The following is a 6,224-nucleotide window of genomic DNA, read 5'->3' on the forward strand; positions in this document are numbered from 1 at the left end:
CCTGGACATATCTATGTCCTTGATTAACAATATAGCCTTACTCTTCAAGATCAAGTCTTGAGATAAACCAAAAGTGAACTTTCTCATTCTAGCCCTCTTGCTAGAAACCACCTTCGGTGCATACCGTGATAACTGGTAAAACTTCAAGGCATATTCCTTGACTAACATTTTACCTTGCTTTATATTAACAAAGCATACCGTGATAACTGGTAAAACTTCAAGGTATATTCCTTGACTAACATTTTACCTTGCTTTATATTAACAAACTCTTCTGCTTTCACTTTTCTAAACTCTTGAGGAAAGAAACGGTCCAGAAAAGTATTAGAAAAATTTTCCCACAGAGATGACTCAACATCATCACCCCTTGACTGATCCCATTCCTCGTACCATTGGTACGCTACATCCTTCAACTGGTAGGCGGCAAACTCCACGCCCTCCACATTCGTGGCATACATAACTTAAAAAAATCTTTTCTATTTCATCTAGAAAACATTGAGGATCCTCGTCCAACTTAACACCAGTAAAGGCCAGAGGGTTCAACCTCATGAACTGGCTAACCCTCGTGGCCTTGAAAGATGGAGTAACAGGAACACCCCCTCAGACTGAGAAGCTACCAACTGTTCCAACATATGGATAGATTAATGAAACTCAGCATTTATCACATCAGCCTAAGGATCTTAATGAGGACTATAGGGAACCAATGTAACTCTAGGATAAAAATCCAGAACTGGACCCCTAGATCCGGTCTAGACCTCATAAGTAGAATGGATCCTATCAATATTGTCCTCCGTTGGAAGAAAGAAATTTTTGTGAGCATTAGATACTGGAGGAGGCATGATCTGAAAAGAGAACAAACAAAAATTAGAGGAGAATTTAGGACCTTAGACTCGAAGCTTAAAAACAAAACACAAGAAAGAGAAATATTCCTAAATGCCTTTAGCCTCTTACTACCAGAAATTACTCCCATGGTGACGGTTACAAAAGCATTGCAATAGATAGAAAAACTATTGCCATAGATCTACTGTAACAGTTCAACAAGCGTCCTATAGGTGGGCGTTGTGATAGGTCTATGGAAGTTTATGTGATGGTTGTCTGAACTATCGCCATAGGTTAAGATATGACGACGATTGTTTGAAACCGTCGCCATAGCTTGACCTATGGTGATGGTTATTGTTTGACTTATTGACACGTCTATTTTCATCTATTGCAACAGTTACTAATCATTGCAATAAGCTATTCCAATGACATTAAAGCATTGCAACAATATCTATTGCGATATTTGCAACAACATCTATTTAGACGTATTGTAAATTAGTATTTACATACATAATAAATTACAATAAACAATTATACACACATCATAAAATAAAATAATTTATTAATAATCACATAATCCAAAATATGGAACAAATTAAACTAGTAATCTATATCCAAAATAAAAATGTATGTTAAGTACTCAAATGATTAGTTAAGTTTTTACATAGTATCAAGTTCTAGCCACGATATTTTTCAAGAAATTCTATGTAGCCTGTATTCTTCTTCTTCTTGTGTTATAGCATCTGTTTTATTTTTCATAAAGCTGCAAGTGAACTAGCTGAAACAAAGTTCTTTAACTTTTTGATGATTTCTTGAACACCCTTGTAGATTCATGATTGTTCAAGTCACAGTAAGTTCAAAAAATAAAATATCAAATAGGTTCACCAGTAAGTTCAGATAGCATGTTATCACTACAGACAAACAGATAACATCCTTGTTATAGACAAGGAAAAGCCTGAAGTCCTTGAACTTCAAGAACCTTCTTAAGAAATCTTCTCAACATAAGGAAGAAGCTCAATCAAGTTATTTCTATCTATTATTTGTATTTTGCAGAGCTAAAAATTTTCCCAGAAAAATTAGACTTCAATTTCCATGTAAATTAGAAATCTCATGAAGTAGATGATCTATTTCTTTCTTATTTTTCTCATATATGAAAACAATGTGAAGACACACGGGACTCCCATAATTGAAATAAAATGGTCAGAGCACCCAAACATGGGATTGAACTTGCATACCTTGAGCTGCTATTTGTATAACAGAGAGAGCCATATATTTTCTTCTTTTAATGTCAATATTTGACAAATAAATTGTAGAGTTATTTACCTTTCCAGACCATTGGTCAAGAACTCTGAAGCTTAAAATTATTTTCAAACTCGGAGAAGATTCATCAAGTGTGGTGGTTGTGAAAAGCTAAACATCAGCTACATAATTATATCAGATTAATTTCATTGTATAAGAGAAAGAACAAGAAAACTATGCTAAGTAATTACCCTAAAAACAAATGATAAGAAGGCTACAAATATAAACATGGTATTGTAAATCAGAAAAGGTTGTGCATTCATGTATTTTCAAATGATCACTAAAGAAGAAGAGCAGAACTCCACGAGCACCATACAAGAGTTGGATAACAAAATAAGCAGTGAAATAGAAGAGAGAATTGGAGAACTCACATTGGAGCTTGAGTCTAATTTAATGTCAGTTGTAATATTTTGTTCTTCAATTGAGCATTGACATCATCCAGAAATAGATCACCCTTCTTCCATCCTGATGAAGAAACAACCTACTAGAATAAAGAAATTGTCCAAAATAAGAATATAGAACAAAAAATATCTCAAGTCATCCACGCAAGCGTTTATAGGCAATAATATAGCAGATATTAAGAATTATAACTAAAGGGACTATTAGTTATATAAAAGTATATTTCCTCAGAGAGCACAGACAATTAGTGCGAGGCAACCATAAACAAGTATCTTAAATTTCAATATGATTATGCTACCCAGACACCGCAAACACAATATCTACAAGGATATACTCACTTTTTATCTAAAGGGATCGCAGTTAAAAGATGAAGTTCATTAATTATCCAACTTTGGTCTAGTGCATAGGCCACTTCACTGGCACTAGACATCTCCAAGCTTTTCTTAATTTCTATATTTGCTTAATCCTTATTCAGTTACTTACTGAGACAGACAAGTAAAAAAGGATAAAACAACCAAATAGAGACAACTACGAAGAAAAAAATAAATATGAACCAGAGTCGAAAGAAATAATTTTGAGAATTAGTACAGACCACGTTTTCTTCATCAGCCTACAACAATTTGGTTTACTTAAATAGAGTCCTTACGTTCAGCCTATCACTTTAGTTTCGTGAAAGTTGAGAAAGCTTTTCTTTACACGAACTACATGCGTAAAAACTAGGTTATTAGTATGGACCAGTGAATGAGAGACAAATTCACACAACAGAGATTAGATTTACATGGTTCAACAAAATAGCATAGCCACAGGCGCTTGAGAAGAATGAGTACGATATGCCCTTTATAGGTACATATAGAATAAAATGATACTGATAAGTGGTAAATGCTCCTACAACATTGCACCTTCCAATAGGAAAACTTTTATACCAAAAAAAAGAAGGATAATTTAAAGATAGAGAAATTTAGCTGATTCTTATACTCCCTTTAGATTTCATATAAGTATCATATATAAGTGACAAGAATGGTTCTTCTTATTAAGGAACCACCTTGGACAGATAACTTTTATAGAGTTGTCAGGCAATAACCAAAATAAGGCGATAACTATAACTACCAACTTGTTGTACTTCTTGGTTCATTATTTACAAGTAAAATAGATTTCCAGATGCTTTCTCAAGATCAAAATAATGTAAATTTTCCATTCCAAATGAAAAGATATGAAAAGACAAAGCCGACACCTACTTGCCACAATTTAGCTTTAACTCCTTTAAGAGCTGTTGCCCCTTTCTTTATCTTTTCTGCTAGTTTCTCCACATGTCCACGTTGAATATGGTAGAAAAAATAAAATGCCACTTATCGTTATTCAATGGATGAGAAATAAAAGACTTGTAGTAATTCATTTACAATAAATTTTATAAAGATAGAAATATGTCCCTCCCTCTTCCGATAAGATTAAACCTTGTTCGATCCTCAGGACATGTTTTATTCTATTACTACTGCTTGCCAAATTGAATTGCATCAAAGTTCTCATTTGAAATTCATATAGTAGTTCCTAATCCCTTTACTCCAAATGCTATGCATCTCTATTTTCTTAGTTTACCCTCTTGGCAACTCGAGCTAAACTTGGTAACATTGAAATTATTTCTTACTAGGTGGTGTAACATTTACTATAGCCAGGTGGTAACGAGAAGATCAGGATAAGATGATAGCAAAAATGATCATGGGTGTTATAACTCAGCAGAATCAATAACTAAGCCAGCTGATAACTGCCAGTTCTATACAGAACCAAGCAATAAACCAGTAATTGAACTGAACATTTATGAATTATGCCTCTACTGGTGTAGGACAAGGAGAAGGGATACCAAATTTATACTAAAATATGATGGGTATTCAAGGAAGAATATTTCACAATGTAATTCTATTTTGTTATTGGTTGTTGTGAGCTTTTAAGTTATTATTAATTTTATAATGGAAGATGTATTTAGCATAATAAGAGCAGGAATAAGAAAATGCTTTATCAACCTAGAAAAGAGAGCAACTGAAAATCCCTAAATTAAACGCATCCCCAAATGTTCGGTCAACAATCAAAGTGAAGTTACTTGTTAGAAATTGCCAAGGAGACTATGCAAAAGCACAAAGTGGTGTATTTACTTATTAGAAATTATAAGTGCTACAAACTACTTCCAAGATATGTATCATAATATTGGACATCTAAAACAATAAAATCGCAAACCACTCTAAGCAGATAGGAAAAGTTGAATGGCTGTACAACTTTAAGTTTTAACAACAAAAGCAGTTTCAGTACCTTACCTGCCCCCCTAAATTGGAGATACTGGACAACTGCTGCTTGTAAATCATTTGTTTACACTTCATGAGCCTCAAAATTAGGTGTACCAAATCTTGACTTTTCATTATGTTAATTTTCCTTGGCACCTTCCTTGGCATTGTTATAGAGTGATCTGAAGACATGATTAAAAAACACTTGGATAGCTAGTTATACTATAAATATTTATTCAAGTTTTAAACAATGAATTCTTTATAATTTGAACAAGAAATAGCCGATTACAAAAACTATTTAAGATCATCAACATTTCAGTAATTCTTGGCAAGAAAACTATAACATATTCATCTGTGGGGAAATTATGCAGCTTAAAATGAAAGCATGATAAGCTTGAAATTTCAGTAAAAACATAGGTGGACCTTTAAATTTTCGCCGCCCTAAAAACAAACAAACAAACATGATTAGAAATTCATCAAAATGAAAGCAAAAAAGGCACCTATTTTTGCTCTGTAGACCTAGTAGCAGACTCTCTGTTATTGATCATACGTCGCTGTTTTTGCTATGTACCTTTGTCAATCGGCAACTCGTTAACAGTTGACCTTCTCTTCCCTCTTCCACTACCACTCTCTTCCCTGTAAAAGCTGCCACTACGTCCCCATTTACATATCCCATGTGGGATGATGGTGGTTGTGGTGGTTCCATACCATACCCACCTAGTCTATTCTGCTGCATGGCCACTAGAAACTGACAATTCCTTGTACCCATTTTGTTCTCTACCACAAACCCTCCTCCAGCATCCGAAAACACCATCTCTATCGATAAAGGTGGCGGTACTGGTGGAGTAGTAACAATCATCGGTACTCTAACATCCTCCTTTATAACCACACCAGCTTTTATCAAGAAATCCTCTAAAATTATCTCTCCCACACCTGCTACAATATCCCTCCTCGCCTCATCCATAGTCTTAGTGGGCCTCACATCACCACCACCACCACCACCGATGACCACGATAATAGAATTAACAACAAAAATAGCGGTGATGGTAGTGGTGCGATCAGAAGCAAAAGGGTCAAAATCAGAAAAAATGTTCTTGAAGAAGTAATAGGGTCCCCATTTGGGGATGAAGAGAAGAAGAACAATCCGAATTAGGCATTGTTGTTAATGCTGACAACATCACCTTTGGAATTGGGTCGTAGGAGCATAGTGAAATTAGGTCATCGACTCTTATGAAACATTAGTGAAATTCGGGACACAGTGTTTATATTTCTTTAATTTTTGATAATATTGGGGAGGGAAGTGAAAAAATATTACAATAGTATTTTTTTATCCTATAAAGTGTTGCCATAGATGAATCTATGGCAATGGTTCGTGCAATCGTTGTTATAAGACACTCTATTGCAATGGTTCTTCAACAACAGCAATGCTTATACCACAAA

General features: G+C 34.5%; 1 pseudogene; it reads right to left on the minus strand.

Moving 5' to 3' along the window:
* Positions 1-5,284: 5,284 nt before the first annotated feature.
* On the minus strand, positions 5,285-5,748 carry LOC124892451 (annotated as a pseudogene).
* Positions 5,749-6,224: the final 476 nt, after the last annotated feature.

The sequence above is a fragment of the Capsicum annuum genome, unplaced genomic scaffold, assembly GCF_002878395.1.
Source record: "Capsicum annuum cultivar UCD-10X-F1 unplaced genomic scaffold, UCD10Xv1.1 ctg4748, whole genome shotgun sequence".
Taxonomy (NCBI): domain Eukaryota; kingdom Viridiplantae; phylum Streptophyta; class Magnoliopsida; order Solanales; family Solanaceae; genus Capsicum; species Capsicum annuum.